General features: G+C 31.1%; 2 long non-coding RNA genes across 2 annotated transcripts; both read left to right on the forward strand.

Moving 5' to 3' along the window:
- Positions 1 to 4160: 4160 nt before the first annotated feature.
- LOC101214689 lies at positions 4161 to 5001 on the forward strand. Its single transcript, XR_968922.2, has 2 exons — positions 4161 to 4289; positions 4620 to 5001. It is a non-coding gene; the product is annotated as an uncharacterized LOC101214689 (long non-coding RNA).
- A 7085-nt stretch (positions 5002 to 12086) lies between these two features.
- On the forward strand, positions 12087 to 13010 carry LOC105434832. The gene is made up of 2 exons (XR_968923.2): positions 12087 to 12196; positions 12528 to 13010. It is a non-coding gene; the product is annotated as an uncharacterized LOC105434832 (long non-coding RNA).
- Positions 13011 to 19916: the final 6906 nt, after the last annotated feature.

Consider the following 19916-nt stretch of genomic DNA (forward strand, 5'->3'; position numbering starts at 1 on the left):
GAATAATTCCAGCGAATCGACTGGCAGACCTTGTTCTTTAGCGAGGTCATGCTGTCGTTGTAGCAATGACTTCGACCCACTACTATGATTGTAAGGTTGCTTCTGCCTAGCAGCCTTGTTAGTCTGTGATTGCTCCTGCATGAAAATGTTTGTTAAAAGTATACACTCGCGTTAAGAAAATTAAGTAAAATAACACATATCATTAATGCAATTCATAGATCTTTACCTAAAATGCACGGGTCATGTAGTGATCACATAGGAAGTGTCAATCTCCCATACATCCCACCAATATGTTCGGTGGGTTGGCACGTTTCTGTTCCAAATCGCTGTATCGTTTAAAATGTATGTGACAGTCGCCCCTGAACTCTTTAAAAGATGTGAGCATTTGATGCTCAACAAATCTAGTAAGTGCTTGATTGTTGTAATCAAGCACGAAAAAGCGCTAAAAACGAAAAAAAAACTCACACATTAGCTTCATTAATATAATGATGTGTATGTCTCTATAGAAAAACTAATGCACTTTTGATTTTACCTGTAGATCGTCCTTGACGACTTCAATGTATTCTCTCCCAACATCAGCCCATTTAAGACAGTGGACTGGAAATGTATTCCTCACACACACACCAATGATGTTGCTAAACCGTAGAGCATGTAGAGATATTGGCTTCTTCGTTCCTAGAGCTATGGTAATTGAAATTCTACCATTTTTCGGAACGCACCTCTCCAACTACAAGTTTCAAGACTGTTGACGTCTCCTGAGAGTCGAAGTGGGTTTAGACACATCTGCTGGAGAAATCAAGTCATGTTAAAACAAATTGTGACTAAAAAAAATTGTTCGCACTTAACATCAAATGAATTAACACTCACTAGATGTGTCACCCACCGAGGACGTCGTTGGTCCTGTGTTGTTCAACTTAATGCCAAACTGAAGAAATAGAGCATCTATGTCATAAAAAGTACTATTCGGGAATGAAAACATCGTACCTATAGACATATGACCCAAAATTAATTAAACAAATATGAGTACATTAAATTGAATGCATAAAATAATGAAATGTGTGGATACATCACTACAAGAAAATAAGTATTTTATGACGCACAACACAAACGTCGAGATCAAAGACGTCGAAAAAAAAAGCTTCTTCTGATGTCGTAGATACTCCGTCAAAAAAGGTTGACAAACTGCATAACCATAATTAATTCTTAGTAGTTATAACAAACAAAACTGTTAAGAAATAAACAATAAGACTCAGATTACTATTCTACCTCAAAAGTTGTCCTTTCATTTTTCTTTACCCCATTTCTCTTTCTCCTCCAAAACCTTATAACCTGTGTCCAATATATATTTGAATATGCAATAATTTCTCACCTAAGAATTAAGAGTGAGGGTTTTCTCATTAAGCAAGGAAGAATATAATACAAGAGGTAATGTATAGAGAGTTTTAGTTATAAACTGCTCTTAATAAACTAACATAAAGTAATTATTATTTCAACTATACAACAGAATAGTTTTCTATTATTAACACACTAGAATACATTATACTTTGATCATTCTCATCATTTTTTATTTTATTTGGAGATACTATTTTGTTAAATATATATATACATCACTTTGTCTTTATTGATTTCAAATTTTAAAATTTGAAAACAAAAAAAAAGGTTTTTATTTTTGTCCAAATTTTTACATCGAAATGATAAAGGTCATGGTTAAAAAATGGGAAGAAAATGAATAAAAAAAAAATTAATTGAAAAATATCAAATGTGCTTTGAAGTTTTACATAATTTTACCTCATTATCTTGCCTACATGTTATGGTTTTGTTCCTTTTTTTTTTCAAGTGTTAGACTTATCTGCAAAATCTATATAAATTCACATATTGAAGCAATGGATTTTTTTTTTTTAAAAAAATGTAAAGTGAGTCTAAATCATAAAATTGTTTATACTCGTTTGACAAAGTTTTTTTATAAATGTTTAAAAAATGTGTGATCAATAGTATAGGTTCAAACATTATAAGTATATGGAAGTTGAACGAAAGACTATAACATTTTTTAGTCCAACGATTGTTGGGATCAGATATACCAAAATGAGCTATTTGAAGTGTTGGAATCAGATATACCAAAATGAACTATTTGAAGTATTGACCTCAAAGTTAGAAATTTGATTCAACTTTCACTCCCTGAATTGATTATAATATATTATAAGAAGGTGGTAGTTAATCAACTTATTTAATGATAGATGGTAGTTTAATTTGGTTTACTATTTGAAGCTCAAAATTGAACCTCAAAAGACTAAAGTTAAACAAAATATTAGAACCTTCAATGGGCACGAAAGGATGGAACAAGAAATATGAGATAACATCAAAGCCCTCGCTAGCTTTTGGTGCAGTAGAGTAAATTTTTTATTCGAATTACAATGCTAGTACTATAGTTTTAAATATCAACGCTCTTGTTTAATGTTGGGTCTATTGAAGCTTTTCTCTAGCCCTTTTTTCCTTGCTTCCTGTATTGACTTTTGAGTATTAATGGAGTAGAGATGATGAGGGTGTTAAGAGAGTGTCTATCTAATGGAGATATTTCGGTGCACCTATTGTATTAACATGTATTAACAAATATTGGCTATAAAATGAGACATTCCATTTGACCATCAAAACCAAAATCAAAATTAGAAGGATAGAAAGAGTTTGCAAATCCATACCTTATATATAACAAACAAACCCTTCAGCCAATGGCTGAAGAACGAACCTGTTCACAGTAAGTTCATGCTACACTTATTTACATTAATCTATAACATGTATTTGATCAATTATCACAAATATTTTATGTTATAAGATTTGGCTTTGTTAATTAATTTGAAGTTTTGATTTTTTTTGTTGAATTATTTATGTAATTTAGGGGTTATATTCAATGAAAATGGTATCCTTTGATTGGATTATAGATGATATGTATGACAAAATTTAGCATAAGTATAATTCTTTAAATAGGAAAAATGGAATGACGAGAGTTTGTCTTTGGTAAAATTTTATGTTGCTGCTGCGATCATAGAAAAAGAAAATTTCGATGTGAAGGCTATCAAGATCCTAGCTGGTACTCCTAGAGTTCATAGTTTTGATGCTACACAAGTTTGGGTTGATTGCAATATAGAAGACGTGGTTGTTCTAATCCCCTGGTTGGTTAGAAATTGGGTGATGTATAAGGTCAATCGTATATATTAATTCAAGAATGCCCTTCAATTGTACTGATCAAATATTTCAACTCGAATATTAAGTATTATCAAGTGTGTTTATTTATAATAAACGGTTGAATTAATTGTTCCAATAAGCGTATCAACCAAGATCAAATTCTTAGATATTGTTCAAGTTTTATAAATTAGTTAACTAAGGAAAAGAGGTTGTGGCATAATTAAAGAGACACCTTTTTAAGTGATTTAGAAATTTTTATTAATTTTATATATTATCAATTTATGTTCGCGAATCATTTTCTTTTTTTATTTTGTTTTATATTTCTATCTTTTCCTAATCTCAATCTCCCTGGTCTTCTACTCCTCCCTTACTTTTCCGATTCTGTAAAATGTGTTAAAAAAATGGATTTGGCTTTAAATCTACTCCTACATAATCTTAATTAATTAAATGTACTCTTAAAAGTCGATAAGCTAAAGGTATTCCAAGATTATATTTAAATCCAAAAGAATTTTCTCTCATCTCTTTCATTTCCCCGCTTCAAAGATGGTATCTCAACACCTTCACCGCCCTCGTCACAGCCACAACCCGAGGCAATAAAAGACCAGGGAGATAGGGAGAAGAAAATAGATAAATATAAAATCAAATGAATTTAGTTACCATCTTACATAGAAAACTAAAAAAAATATTTTTCTTTATTGTCTAATACTCTATCTCACAATATTATTCTTCAATAATTTGTACCAGTTAGCGTGAGACCATATTATATCATCACCGAGTCAAAGAATGCTTATCTTTAATACGTACTTCAGATCATAATATATTTCAACATGATCACTCAAAGATTGCATATCTTAATACGAACCTGCACGATTGTGAATCTGGAATCGACGGCCAGCCAGTCAGCCTCCGCGAAAGTCCGCAACATGGGCTGGCAAAGATGCCAAAGCAATTTTCGGATCAGGGTTGTGAAACTCACAAATATTGCCTATAAAACGGCACATTTCCATTGCCTGTAAAATACCCAAATCAGAATTAAAAGGACAGCAAGAGTCTTCCAAATCCATACATATAATATACCCAACCTTCAACAATGGCTGAAGAATCTGCTAGAGGTAAGTCCATTATATATATTCACCCTATCAAATTGCTTTTTAATTTTTCAAAAATACTTGTTCCTAAGTAGTTTTAATTTCAAAACAATCTTGTTTTTGAGAAATTAGTTTAGATTTCGAATAAATATATGGTTTGTAAACTAAATGAAATTTTATCAACTATACAAGTATTGAAAGTCAAATGATATCAATTCAACACATAAAAACAATACCCCGATGCCTGTTTATGCAATTTGAGGTATATTCTACCAAAGGTTATACTTTGGTTGGATTTTAGATTATATCTATTTGCAAAATTTAACGTATAATCTATATATAATTCTTAAATAGAAAAAACTCAATGGCCAGAGCTTGTTGGCGTAGACTATTCTACTGCTGCTACGACAATAGAAACAGAGAATTCTCATGTGAAGGCTATCAAGTTTCTAGTTGGTAGTCCCATGTATCTGAATTTTGATCCTCGCCGAGTTCGGGTTGTTTGCGATACACAAGACAAGGTTGTTGAAATGCCCTACGTCGGTTAAAGATTGGGTGATGTGTATAAGGTGAATCATATGTATAATGTCTATGTCATTATGTCATTCCAATATTGTACTAATAAGCGGTATTTCTACTGTTTCAACTCTTGTTTCAAGTGTGTTTATTTGTAATAAATTGTTGAATAAATTGTTCCAATAAACATCAACAAGGACCTATCTTTAGATATTGCTCATGCACGTATTATATTCTTAATGTAAATTGTGGGCATTTCATCTAATCTATTGGTACGCCCACAAATAGAATTTAAATCTTAAAGCTTATCCCTTCCATTTCTTTCTTCAATTCATGGGAGAGAAAAAGTTCACTTCAAAGATGGTTTTCCAATGGCTTTACCAACTTCGTCACCGCCACAACCCGAGGGCATCAGGTTACCGACTTTACTTCCCTTTCACTGTCTAACACATACACAATGACAAAAAATCCTCACTTCCCACGTTCGGATTTCCCCTCGAATGGCAAAGGCACGCAGTAAAAGATGAGGGAAAGGGAAAAAAGAGTTCAATGTAAAATAAAAAGAAAAGGATAATGGCACAGTTCCCATCTTAACATAAAATTTAAAATTCCTTTTCTTATTATCTAATAGTATATATCTCATAATATTATAATATTATTTTTAGGGCGAATTTGTTAAGAGACAGAGTATGTGTCATATGTCACATTATTAAATTTTTTATTTTAATATTAATTTTGAAGTGTGTGAATTAAAAAATTTATATTAAATAATACTTTGCTTGTGTGCTGATTGTAACTTAGAGTTTGATTCTTACCAAAATCATAATTTACAAGAAGAAAGAGAACATGATTTTTGGATTTATTGTATATGTGTTTTTCTTTCTTATATGTTCAAAAACATCCCATACCAAAAAATAAAAGTAATTATGTGAAGTTATTTAAAAAGTAAACTTTGTTTGACATTTTGCTTAACCTATAATCATTTTGGAAAAAACTGCGAAAAAGTGTATGAAATCGAGTGGTCATATTAACTAGGAAGTTGAATAATGGATTATGGATATATGACAAACAAAATTATTGTTTGAGTAGCAAAAAAATGCATACAACCACACAGCTCAATCAACTTGTTTAATTGTTTGGGTCATATATGTGTTTTTTAAATTTGGTTTTAGCTAAATGAGCAATTGTTTTTATACACATTCTCGTGTTCTATCTAACCATGGTAGTAAACGGAGTAAAAACTCAAACAATCATTAACTTTATAATACTCCAAAAAAGTAAAATGTATTTATCCTTAGACCACATCATAAAAGCCATTAAATTTGTATTCAATTCTGTTAAATTATGATCTTTTTATAAGCTTTGCTTCTAAGACCACGAAAATTTAGAGAAAGTTTTGTCTTTTATCCCATTAGAACTCAAATAACGGTGAAAATTAATGTGACCCTTCTAGCAAATTACCAAACAATAACATGTATGAACTAAATTAGTTAAATTCTAAGGTTGATAACCAATAACAGGTTGAAACACCCACGAGTCAAAGAGTATAAATGCCATGTGTTACGTTATACGTAATCTACGAAGGCTTATGAACTATTGGTTATCAACAACGAGGGTTGCCTAAGATCAAAGATATGGAGCACAACTTGGTAACTTGGAATTTTCAGATTAGGGTGTCCAACCTCTAGAATATTATTGTCTGTAAAATGAGACATCACTACTACAAAATCTACTTTACTTGACACTATGTACTTTTACATACTTGACATTTTTATTAAAAAAACGTCAAGTAATGATCATTTCAAAAGAAAAGCGTCAAGTATAGTTTAAAAAAAGGGAAACTTTCACGAAAGTTTTCAAACTATTTTACATTAGTTTTTACTTGACGTTTTTTTCGCGTCAAGTATAAGAGAGATTTTACTTGACGTTTTATTCGCATCAAGTATAACGAACTTTTACTTGACGAGAACAAAATGTCAAGTATAACGAACTTTTACTTGACACGTTATACTTGACATGAACAAAACGTCAAATATAACGAACTTTTACTTGACGCGAACAAAACATCAAGTATAGTTTGAATACAGCAAAATTTCATGAAATTTTGAATTATTTTACGTTAGCTTTTACTTGACGTTTTTTTCCACGTCAAGTATAGTGCATAATTTACTTGACAGTCTTTTAGTGTCAAGTATAATGCAACTTTTACTTGACATCTTTTTCATGTCAAGTATAGTTAACATTTTTATTTTGTTAAGTATAAAAATATAAAAATACTTTTTATTTCTCTCTTTTAAATTTTTTTAGTTGGATTTCTACCAACGTTTATTTTAATTTATGGTCAAGTATCATGTGTGGATAAATATTTTAAACATTTGTCGACTTAATTTACGTGGCGAAAGATCCCACGCTTTTTAGACATATTTATGCCAACGTAATTTACGTGACGAAAGACTCTAAATTTTTTATATGAATTTATGATGACTCAAAATTTATACATATGACAACGAAAATAACATGAGCATATGTTTTTTTTTAAAAAAAATATAATTTCAGTTTTTTATGTTCTTTAAAAAAAAAACATAATCATTTTTTTATGTTTTTTTTTCTTTTTAACTTCTTCCTCATTTTTTACTTTTTCCCTCCAACATTTCCCTCCCACTTTCCTCACTCCCATACAACATTTCCCCCCAATTTGCCGCCTCCTCTTCTCACAGAACGCAACCCAACCACTATCCTTCCGATTTCCCTCTTCCTCTTCTCACAACCTACCATCTGAACGCCGCCGCTACCCTTTCTCGATTTCCCTCTTCCTCTTATCGCAACCCACCATCCAAATGTCGCCGCTATCCTCCCCATTTCCCTCTTCCTCTTCTCGCAACCCACCATTCGAACGTCGCTGCTACTTGCTACCATCTGAATGTCGCCGAAAGCCACTGCTATCTGCTAGCATCTGAACGTCGTTGGAGGCCGCCACTCATGCTACACTTATTTATATAACATGTATTTAATCAATTATCACAAGTAGTACTTTCTTAGATATTACTCATGATCTATTCAGTAATTATTTAACCTTTCAAGTTCTATAAATTAGTTAAGTAACGAAAAAGAAGGTGTGGCATAATTAAAGAGACATTTTAAAGTGATTTAGAATTTTTATTAATTTTATATTATCAATTTATGTTGGCGAATCGTTTTCTTTTTTTTTTTATATTTCTATCTTTTCCTGATCTCAATCTAACGGGTCTTCTACTCCTCTCTTACTTTTCCGATTCTTTAAAATGTGTTAAAAAAAATGAATTCGGCTTTAAATCTTAATTGATGTACTCTTGGAAGTAGACAAGCTAAAGGTATTCCAAGATTATATTTAAATTCAAAATAATTTTCTCTTTATCTCTTCCATTTCTCCACTTCAAAGATGGTATCTCAACACCTTCACCGCCCTTGTCACCGACACAACCCGAGGCAGTGGGTCAACAGCTTCACTGCCCATCTTTGGTTTTTCGTTTCTCAAGGCGAAGGCAATAAAAGACGAGGGAGATAGACAGAAAAAAAATAGATAAATATAAAATCAAATCAACTTAGTTACCATCTTACACAGAAAACTAAAAAGTTCTACTTTATTATCTAATTCTCCATCTCACTATATATTGTTCATTAATTATTTGTATAAATTAGCGTGACAACATATTATATCGTCATCGAGTCAAATAATGCTCATCTTAATACTTACCTGCAGATCATTATATATTATAATATATTTCAACCTGATCACTCAAATAATGCATATCTGCAGATAATATATATTATAATACATATGGAACAGTGCGTTGATTTACGTATACTAAGAAGGATTGTGAATCTCGAATCTAGGGCCAGCTAGGTGCAACGGACGTACTTGTCCAAAGTGTGTTTACCTATGGTCGTATGCTTTGATTAGTTCTAATTTATCTTGTCTTTATATCTTGTACATATAAGTCAATATTTTTGGGTGTGACGTTTTGGCATTTTCATATACAAGCCTACCGGAACTGAAAATGTTCAAAATGTACTATAGGGGAGGCATACCTATTGAATCTCCGTTCAAGCCTTGTCGTACTCTTTGCAATCTATGCTTTCTGATTGCAATTGACAGTCTTCAATGCTTGTTTTAACAACGTTTTCAATCAATTTAATCATATTTCACGTTTTCTAAAATATTTTTCTAAAAACGTGAGGGGAGGTTGAACCGTGTGTTAAAGTTGTCCGCGACTTGCGGATTTTGATCGACTGACTTGTTCGTCGAGTTAGAACAACTGCCGCATAATCGCTCACATCGTGTTTGAAGGGTTATGATTGTGACAAGTGGTATCAGAGCCTAATTGGCTAGTTGAGAGTGCGAGACAGAAAGATGTCGGTGGCGAAACAATCTAGCAAGACCCATAATGAGCGACTTATGGGAATCGAAGAGCAGATGCTCTACCTGGTGGAAGTTCCTGATTCCATTCGGTTTTTGGAACAGCGGCTTGAGGATATTGCCAAGAAGGCCGATGGCATTGAAGCGGTGTCTGGTCGCATTGACAGACTATACATACAAGAGTTACTGACTAGAGTCGACACTCTGGAATCCCGAGTTATGAGAATGGGAAACGTTACCTACAGCGTGGGGACAATTCATTGGGCTCTATCACCCAGATGGAAGAACGAGTTATGGAGCTTGATAACTCGCAAAAGAACATGTTGGAGATTATCAACGGCATGACGGAGGATTTTCGAGCAACCCTCGATGTCGTGAGGAATGAGCTCACAGAGGTAAACACGGGAGTGAACCTTACTATGCGAGCATTAGCAAACCAAGCTCCAGTTGGAGGAGCCATTCGTGTTGGCAGAATCAAGATTCTTGAGCCCAAGCCCTTTTGTGGGGCGAGAGATGTAAAGGCGTTGAAAAACTTCATCTTTGATGTTGAGCAGTATTTCAAGTCCACGAATACAGTTACTGAACAGGCCAAGGTGACATTGGCAACCATGCATCTGTCAGAAGATGCGAAGTTGTGATGGAGGTCCCGGTACATGGACATCCAAGAAGGGCGTTGCACAATGGTCATCCAAGATGGTTTTCCAATGGCTTTACCAACCTCGTCATCGCCACAACCCGAAGGCATCGGGTTAACGACTTTACTTCCCTTTCACTGTCTAACACATACACAATGACAAAAAATCCTCACTTCCTACGTTCGGATTTTCCTTCGAATGGCAAAGGCACACAATAAAAAATGAGGGAAAGGGAAAAAAAAGAGTTAAATGTAAAATAAAAAGAAAAAGATAATGGCATAGTTCCCATCTTACATAATTTTAAGTTTTTTTTTTTTTTTTTTATCTAATAGTATATATCTTATTAAGAGCTCGTGCATATGTCACGTTATCGATTTTTATTTAATTTTAATATTAATTTTGAAGGATGAGAATTGAAATATATATTAAATAATATTTTACTTTAATAAATTCTTATGTGCTATTAATTTCTTATGTGCTTCACGCCATAGCCATAACCTCTAGGTTGAGAGTTTGATTCTTACCTAAATCAATAATTTACAATAAGAAAGAAAACATGATTTTTGGATTTATTCTATATGCGTTTTTCTTTCTTATATGTTCAGAACATCGCATACCAAAAAATGATTATGTGAAGTCATTTAAAAAGTAAACTTTCTTTGATATTTTGCTCAACTTATAATGATTTTGGAACCATGAAAAAGTGTATGAAATCGAGTGGTCATGTTAACTAGAAAGTTGAATAATGGATTATGGATATACGACAAACAAAATTATTGTTTGAGTAGCAAAAAAATGCATACAACTACACAACTCAATCAACTTGATTAATTGATTTGGGTCATATATGTGTTATTTAAATTTGGTTTTAGCTAAATGAGCACTTGTTTTTATACACATTTTCGTGTTCTATCTAACAATGATAGTAAACAGAGTAAAAACTCAAACAATCATTAACTTTATAATACTCCAAAAAAGTAAAATGTATTTATCCTTAGACGACATCATAAAAGCCATTAAATTTGTATTCAATTCTGTTAAATTATGATCTTTTTATAAGCTTTTGCTTCCAAGACCACGAAAATTTAGAGAAAGTTTTGTCTTTTATCCCATCAGAACTCAAATAACGGTAAAAATTAATGTGACCCTTCTAGCAAATTACCAAACAATAACAGGTATGAACTAAATTAGTTAAATTCTAAGGTTGATAACCAATAACAGGTTGAAACACCCACGAGTCAAAGAGTATAAATGCCATGTGTTACGTTATACGTAATCTACGAAGGCTTATGAACTATTGGTTATATTTCCTTTACTTTCCTCCCGAAGTCCCCCTGAAGTTTTATAAATTAGTTAACTAACGAATAAGGGAAGCCCCTCAAGTTTTATAAATTAGTTAACTAAGGAATAAGAAAAAGAGTGACGTAATTAAAGAGACACCTTTTTAAGTGATTTGGAAATTTTTATTAATTTTATATTATTAATTTATGTTGGCGAATCATTTTCTTTTTTTATTTTGTTTTATATTTCCATCTTTTACTGATCTCAATCTCCCTGGTCTTCTACTCCTCTCTTACTTTTCCGATTCTGTAAAATGTGTTACAAAAATGGATTGGGCTTTAAATCTACTCCTACATAATCTTAATTAATGTACTCTTAGAAGTAGACAAGCTAAATGTATTCCAAGATTTAAATTCAAAAGAATTTTCTCTTATCTCTTCCATTTCTGATCCACTTCAAAGATAGTATCTCAACACCTTCACAGCCCTCGTCACCGCCACAACCCCAGGCAGTAGGTCAACGGCTTCACTGCCTCTTTGGTTTTTCATTTCTCTCCAAGGCGAAGGCAATAAAAGACGAGGGAGATAGAGAGAAAAAAATAGATAAATATAAAATCAAATGAAATTAGTTACCATCTCACAAACGTTATTCTTCAATTATTTGTATAAATTAGCGTGAGACCATATTATCTCATCACCCAATCAAAGAATGTTTATCTTAATACGTACCTGCAGATCATAATATATTATAATAAATTTCAACCTGATCACTCAAACAATAATGAATATCTCAATACGAATCTGCAGATAATATATTATAATACATATAGAAGACTGCGTTAATTTAAGTAAACTAAGAAGGATTGTGAATCTGGAATCGACGGTCAGCCAGGCAGCCTCCGCAAAAGTCCACAACGTGAGCTGGGAAAGATGCCAAAGCAATTTTCGGATCAGGGTTTTGAAACTCACAAATATTGCCTATAAAACGGCACATTTCCATTGCCTGTAAAATACCCAAATCAGAATTAAAAGGACAGAAAGAGTCTTCCAAATTCATACATATAATATACCCAACCTTCAACATGGATGAAGAATTTGATACAAGTAAGTCCATTATAAATACTCACCCTATCAAATTGCTTTTAATTTTTCAAAAATATTTGTTCCAAAGTTGTTTTAATTTCAAAACAATTTGTTTTTGAGTATTTTGTTTCGACTTCCATTAAATATATGGTCTGTAAACTAACATAAATTTGATCAACTATCACAAGTATTGGAAGTCAAATGATATCAATTCAATACACACCAAAACGATACCCCGATACCTGTTTATGCAATTTGAGTTATATTCTATCCAAGGGTATACTTTGGTTGGATTTTAGATTATATCTATTTGCAAAATTTAACATATAATCTATATATAATTCTTAAATAGGAAAATCTATATGGCCAGAGCTTGTTGGCGTAGACTTTTCTGCTGCTGCTAGGATAATAGAAACAGAGAATCCCAATGTGAAGGCTACCAAGATTCTAATCGGTAGTCCCGTGATTCTGAATTATGATCCTACCCGAGTTTGGGTTATTTGCAATACAGAAGATAAGGTTGTTGACATACCCCGCGTCGGTTAACGATTGGACGATGTGTATAAGGTGAATCATATGTATAATGTTTATGCATATGTCTAAGTGAATTATATGCTTAATCATGTCATTCCATCATGGTACTAATAAGTGGAATTTCTACCATTTCAACTCTTGTTTTGAGTGTGTTTATTTGTAATAAATTGTTCCAATAAACATCAACAGAATTTAAATATTGTTCATGCAAGTTTTATAATCTTAATGTAAATTGTGGGCATCTCATTATGTTCTATTGGTACCCACAAACAGAAGTTAAATCCCAAAGGATTCTCTCTTATCTCTTCTATTTCTTTCTTCAATTCATTGGAGATAAAAAGTTCACTTCAAAGATGGTTTCTCCAATGGCTTTACCGACCTCGTCACCAGTAGAACCTGAGGGCACCGGGTTAACGACTTTACTTCCCTTTCACTATCTAACACATACACAATGACAAAAATCCTCACTTCCCACCTTCGGATTTTGCTCCCGTATAGCAAAGGCAGTAAAAGATGGGGGAGAGGGAGAAAAAAAAGTTAAATATAAAATAAAAAGAAAAAGAAAATGACTTAGTTAATTCCCATCTTACAAAAAAATTATTATTTTTTATTATCTAATAGTATATCTCAAACCATATTTTTATTTATTAAACTACAAATTCACCCAAAAGCTTAAGCTCATGGTTGAAGGCAAATTTAAGATCGTTAACTCATATAGCCTAAATTGTATATGATATTACCTGAGAAGTTTAATTTTCTAATAAATTTCACAAATGTCCTAAATGAGCCTCCATGTTACACAAGTGTATGATCCAAATTACTTTAATACTCATTTCTATTATTTAATTAATTTATAACAAATATCTGAAAAGAAAAAATCATGAGAAACGATTTTTGAAAGAAGTGGAAAACTATTTAATGTTTTTCTTGTGCGAAAACGATCATCTACTCATTTCAACGTGGGTTACAATTTTTACAGAGAACTTTTAGAGAGTTCGGAGGTGAAGAAAAAGACATTCGACGGCGGACAAATACAAAACTTCTCGGGTATAATACTTTAACATCGTAGGAGTCACTTCTCCTAGACCTTATACTCTTTTTGGTTACAAAGAGAAACTAAAAATAATCAGACTTGTAGTCATTTATTTTTATCCTACATATTTTTTAAAAAAAATAATATTAGTAATAATGACTAAACTTTTATTTATTTATTTTAAAAAATGGTAAAAAAAAATTAGTAATAACATAATATCTGATTTTGATCGTTTTAGAAAATAAAAACAAATCCATTTATTTTAAATGAAATCTTTTAATATCAAAGAATTTATTTAGTTTTAAATAAAATATTTTAAAAAAAACATATTTCAACTCATTTTAGGAAAAAATACATTAATAAAATCTTTGACTTATTTTATATCATTTTTTAAAAAAATAAATTCAATTTTTTTAAAAAAAATCTTTTAATATCCATTTAATTTATTAATTAATTTTGCACAAAATTTCAAAATATCTCATTTAATTAAATTTATTTATTTTGGGAAAATGAAATTTATTTTATTAATATAATATCAAATTTTGATTTTTATTCTTATTATTTTTTCTAATTTATGGTACACTTCCGGTCTATATACCTATACCTTTGTCATTTGGAAAATGGAAGGAAAAAAGTTCTTACAAAAAAAAAAATCTTTAGAGAAAAGTTGTTAAAAAAAATTGGGAGAATATGAAGAAAAGTTTTCTCTAAAATGTAGGTTTTTTTTTTATTCACTTCATTATGTTAGTATCTTTACCATTTTTTGTTTTGGTATTTTTTTTTATTTATCTTTACCAAATCAAATCTTGTGTTCAAATAAACTTTGTTAGAGGTTACATGTGGTAGAGTTTTACTCTCAAGGATTCGCACCTCATCGACCAATAATTTTCTTTCGGATTTGATCTTTTTTGTTATCTTTTTTTTTTCGTTAAAGATAGAGAGAAAGAAAAAATTGTATAAGACTTTTTTTAATTTTTTTTGGCTTTCTTTTACTTTTACTTTTACTGTTATTTTTATAAAAAGAAGAAACCTTAGTTTTGTTCTTCTCCCTAAATGATAGAGAATTTTTAACTCTCGATCTTTATTTTCATCTTTCTAAAAATATGGAGGGAAGGAATGAACAGTATCATCTTTCTAAAAATATGGAGGGAAGGAATGAACAATAGAGAATTATGTAATTATTATAAATATATATATATATATATATATTATTGTTATGGTACTCATATTTATATTTATTGATGTCTTCTTTCTATTACTACTATAAGTCGTTGATATTCTTTTTATATTACTATTTATTCTCTATTAATTATCTTATTATTATTACTTTATATATATATATATATATATTTCTTTTCATTACTGCTTCTTTTTGTTTCTTTCCTTATTTTATTTACATGATTATGTTTTTCTTCCTTTTACTTATTCTCACTACTATCCTAATAATTATTGTTACAGGCACTTAAAAGCTAATTTTTTTTTTTTGTATTTTAAGTTTTTCAATGTTTTAAAATTATTCTAATTTAAAAGTCTCTATGTTTTTTTTTAAAAAAAAAACTCTTTGTTAATCATTTAGCAAATTTTATCTAATGTTATAATTTTTTTTAATGTTTTTAAACTTTCAAAATTTAATCTAGAGTAGTTTCCTAAATGAATATTTTTTAATAACTTAACCATTTTCTTTAAATAAAATCCTACGATGAAATTTAGAAAATTTGGGAGTCCGATTTTCTAGATTTCTTGAAGTGATGAATCACTCCTGAAAGTCCAAGATATGATCCCAAGAAAAAATGAATTTAATCAATGTTTTAAAAAAAAATTAATCGAAGACTAACCTATGATAGATTTTGAGAAATTGTAATAATTCTCCATTTTCTTAAAATGAGAAGTTTCTTTCAATATATAGTCTAATTAAAATATCTATTTCACTTATTTTTTGAGATTATTGCTTCAATATTGGAGTAATGAGGGGTAAAATAAGACATTAGTTTTAAAATAAATAAATAAAATATTTTCAATTCGAGGTTTGAAATTTGGTCATTGTTTTTCTAAATGGGTGTTGTAGAGTGCTAATATCTTATTTACACACAAATGAATTCGGAACTCAATTCTATTTTTCGCAGACCATTTTTTAAAAATTGTTTAACTTTATTTCGGTGTTCAATCACACTGTAAAAATGATTGGTGACGACTCTTATTTTCTTTTAAAAAAAACTAACTCTTTTGAGGACGTCGACCGTTCTGCGTCGTCTCGGGCACGTGGTGACAAGACTCTCTGCTATAAAAGTCTTCTTTAAATATCTTATCTCGATACAATGAAATCACTCGTAAAGATATCAAGAATTCTCATAAAATAAAGAATATAACAAATTTACCTTCGTGCAGATTCTTCGCCAACAAAAATATAAACTTCTAAACAGAAGCTATGAAGAATAGATTGTTTAGAGAACTTTTGGTTTTGAAAGAGGGAAGAAAGTCTTTTCTTTGAAAAGAAGGGAAGGAGGTATTTATGATAAAATATTCCTAAATACGATCAAAATCTTTTATCTTGGTTTAAAGCATATTTGGTATCTTTTCTTTAAATAAAAAGAGAACTAACTCCATATTTGTTAAAAAAAAATCAAACAAAATAAAAAATAGAAAAGACTCGAAACCAAGGAGAAAAATAACAAAGAATGATTCGGAGATGATGAAAGGAAAAAGAAGTGAAATGGAGATTTGGATGAAGAAAAAAAGTGAAAAAGAAGAAGAAATTAAAGAAAACGGAGAGAGAGGAGATGGTGGAGGAAGGAAGAAGAAAGAGAATAATTTCTTTTTAAAAAATAATCAAAAAGAAGATTGAAACGTGGCATCATAAAAATGGGTCACGTGGAAGGATGCAGGTGTAGGTGACACCCGCAAGCACCCAAGTTTTACTCTTTCGAAAAGAGGACAACGATTGGGTATAATCTTAATTCTTATTATAAAAAGCGTCAAAATAATTTCATCTTTTTTACTCCCTTCCTCCACGATCTTAAACGAAGAAACATGATTTTTGGATTTATTCTGCATGCCTTTTTTTTTCTTATAGGTTCAAAACATCCCCTACCAAAAACGATCTAAAGTCATTTCAAAAGTAAATTGGGTTGAAAGCTTAAATTGGGTTCACAAAATACAAAAGAGAAGAAGAGAAGGTTCTTCAACAGAAAACCCTCGCTTTTTATATATATATATATATATATATATATATATTGTATTGAATTAGTATCCAAATTTATAAAAAAAAGGGTGGGAGAAAAAACTTGATTCTATACTCGCTCACAATGGGCTATGCAATAATGGGCCATAAATCATAAGAATATGAGAAGAACTAAAGGTAATTGTAATGGATGACCATTTAAGAAATAATAATTAAAGATATAGCAACAGTTAAAAAAATTTACAAATATAGTAAAACTATCGCTGATAGACTTGTATCGCAAACAGATTCGTATGATCTATAAGTGATAGACGAATATTTACAACATAGTCTATCGGTGATAGACCTCTATCATTGATAGAATTTGACAAATTTTGCTATATTTGCAATTTTTTTAAAATCTTGCTACATACTTAATTATTTTGAATTTAATTGCTAAATTTGCAACTATCCCAATAACTAATGGGTTGTCTTAACACCCCCTTGCAAACTAATGGTTGTTGCGTCAATAAGTGTGATTTTGTTCTTCAACTTGTGAAATGATGAAGTAGACAATGGTTTGGTAAGAATATATGCAACTTGTTGTGACGCTGGAAGATGACATACATAGATTTTCTTCTTTTGAACCAAATCCCAAACAAAGTAAATATCAAATTCAACATGTTTCGTTCTTGAGTGTAATATGGGATTAGCACTTACGTGAACTGCACTCAAATTATCACACCACACAATAGAAAGATGAGGTATAGTGATGCATGAGTCAAATAATAGAGAACGAATCCATACTAATTCAGTACCAAGTAAAGCAAGACATCTGTATTTAGCTTCAATACTAGATTTATATATAATGGACTGTTTCTTTGATCTCCAAGATACTAAATTGTTACCAAAGTAAACACAATAGTGTGATGTAGGCTTTCTATCATCAGGATCAGAAGCCCAATCGGCATCAACAAAACCAACAAGTGATAATTCATTAGTACGTCTAAGCCATAAACCATGAGATAAAGCATCTTTGAGGTATCTTAGAATGTGATTTATGTGTTGTCAATGAGCAATTTTAGGAGAATACATAAATTGACATGCTTTATTCATACTATATGATATCTTAGGATGTGTAAGAGTAGTATATTGTAATGCACCAACAGTACTACGATACATATACACATCATGAAAGTCTTCACCTTGATGAACAGAAAGTAATGGTTCACTTATCATTGGAGTTGAGATTGGTTTTGCCTCAATCATGTCTGTCTTCTACAACAGATCAGTAATGTATTTTGTTTGAGACAAAAACATACCTCCATTTGTAGGACATGATACTTCCACTCCAAGAAAATACCTAAGCGTCGCAAGGTCTTCAAGAGCAAAGTTACTATTAAAGACTTAATCAAATCATCCAAGATTTTATCAGAATTTTCCGTGATAATTAGATCATCAACATATACTAGAATATAACAACATGAAATAGGAGTTATTCTAATTAACATAGATGAGTTAGCTTTGGATGTTCTGAAGCCTAAGGTATGTAAACTACATTTTAACTTTTCATACCATGTCTGAGGTGCTTGTTTTAGTGCATAGATAGCTTTCTTTAGATGACAAACCAGAGGATGATGTGTTTTTACTTCAAACCCATAAGGTTGATCCATATAAACATTTTCTTCTAATTCACCATGTAAAAATGTGTTATTAACATCAAGTTGCTTTATATATCATCCATTCATAATAGCAATGGTTAGATGCATATGTATTGTAACTGGTTTCACAACAGGGTTAAATGTCTCATTGTAATCTATGTTCGGTGTTTGATGAAACCCTTTAGCAAATAATCGAGCTTTATATCTAGCAATTAACCCATCAAAGTTCATTTTGATTTTAAAAGCCCATTTGCAACCAACAATTTTTTTATTATCTTATTTGTGAGTGAGACTCCATGTGTTATTTTGTTTTAAAGCTTTAAATTCTTCTTCCATAGCTTTCCTCCATTGAGGATACTTTAAAGCGTGTTTAGCAGTAGTAGGTTCAATCAGAGTGAAAGTTTTAGGTTTATAAATATCACTTTTGCTTCGAGTTACCATTTGATGAGTATTGAGATTTAAGGACTGATTTGTATTGGTGGAGTCATCTTGGGTCTGTGATGATATTTGTTCATCCTCATTGTCTCCTCTTGGTAATCCATCTCCATATTGTTCCTGACTTCCTGTTTCTAAGGGATACACAGCAGTAGAATTCAATTTATCATTGTGATCAGTAAATGTATCAGTGTGTTGCCTCTCTTCATTATGATTCATTGTTGGCTTATGGACGATGGACTGGATTGGAGAAGCCAATACATTTTTTGTTGATAAAGTTTTACAATGAGATGAGAAAGATGCATATAGTGAAATGAATTTTCATCAAATAGAACATGTTTGGATATGTAAATGCGGCCATCTTGAGAAAGACATTTATAACCTTTGTGGGATGAACTGTAGCCCAGGAAGGTACATGGTGTGGATCTGTAAGATAGTTTGTGGAATTGATAAGGTCTGATGAAAGTATAACATTTACAACCTAAATTTTTTAGAGAATAGTTAGGTTTCTGACCAAATAACTTCTCCAATGGACTAAGTTGATTAAAAATAGGTGTGGGTAGGCGATTGATAAGATACACGTCTAGAGAAAGCTTCATCCCAAAAAGTTAAAGGTAAAGTAACTTGAGAGAGAAGAGTAAGGCTCATGTCCATAATGTGTCTATGTCTTCTCTCAACTATTCCATTTTCAAGTTTGTTTATTTGTAATAGACTGTTGAATTAATGGTTCCAATAATAATATCAACCAAGATCAATTCTTAGATATTGTTCGTGCAAGTGTCATCTTGATATATTCAATAATTATTTAGCCGTTCAAGTTCTAAAAATTAGGGGAAAATATATTTTCGGTCCTTAAAATATTAATCATCCCTGGTCTGCTACACCTCTCAATTACTCCTCTCTTACTTTTCCGATTCTGTA

The sequence above is a fragment of the Cucumis sativus genome, chromosome 3, assembly GCF_000004075.3.
Source record: "Cucumis sativus cultivar 9930 chromosome 3, Cucumber_9930_V3, whole genome shotgun sequence".
NCBI classification, from domain to species: domain Eukaryota; kingdom Viridiplantae; phylum Streptophyta; class Magnoliopsida; order Cucurbitales; family Cucurbitaceae; genus Cucumis; species Cucumis sativus.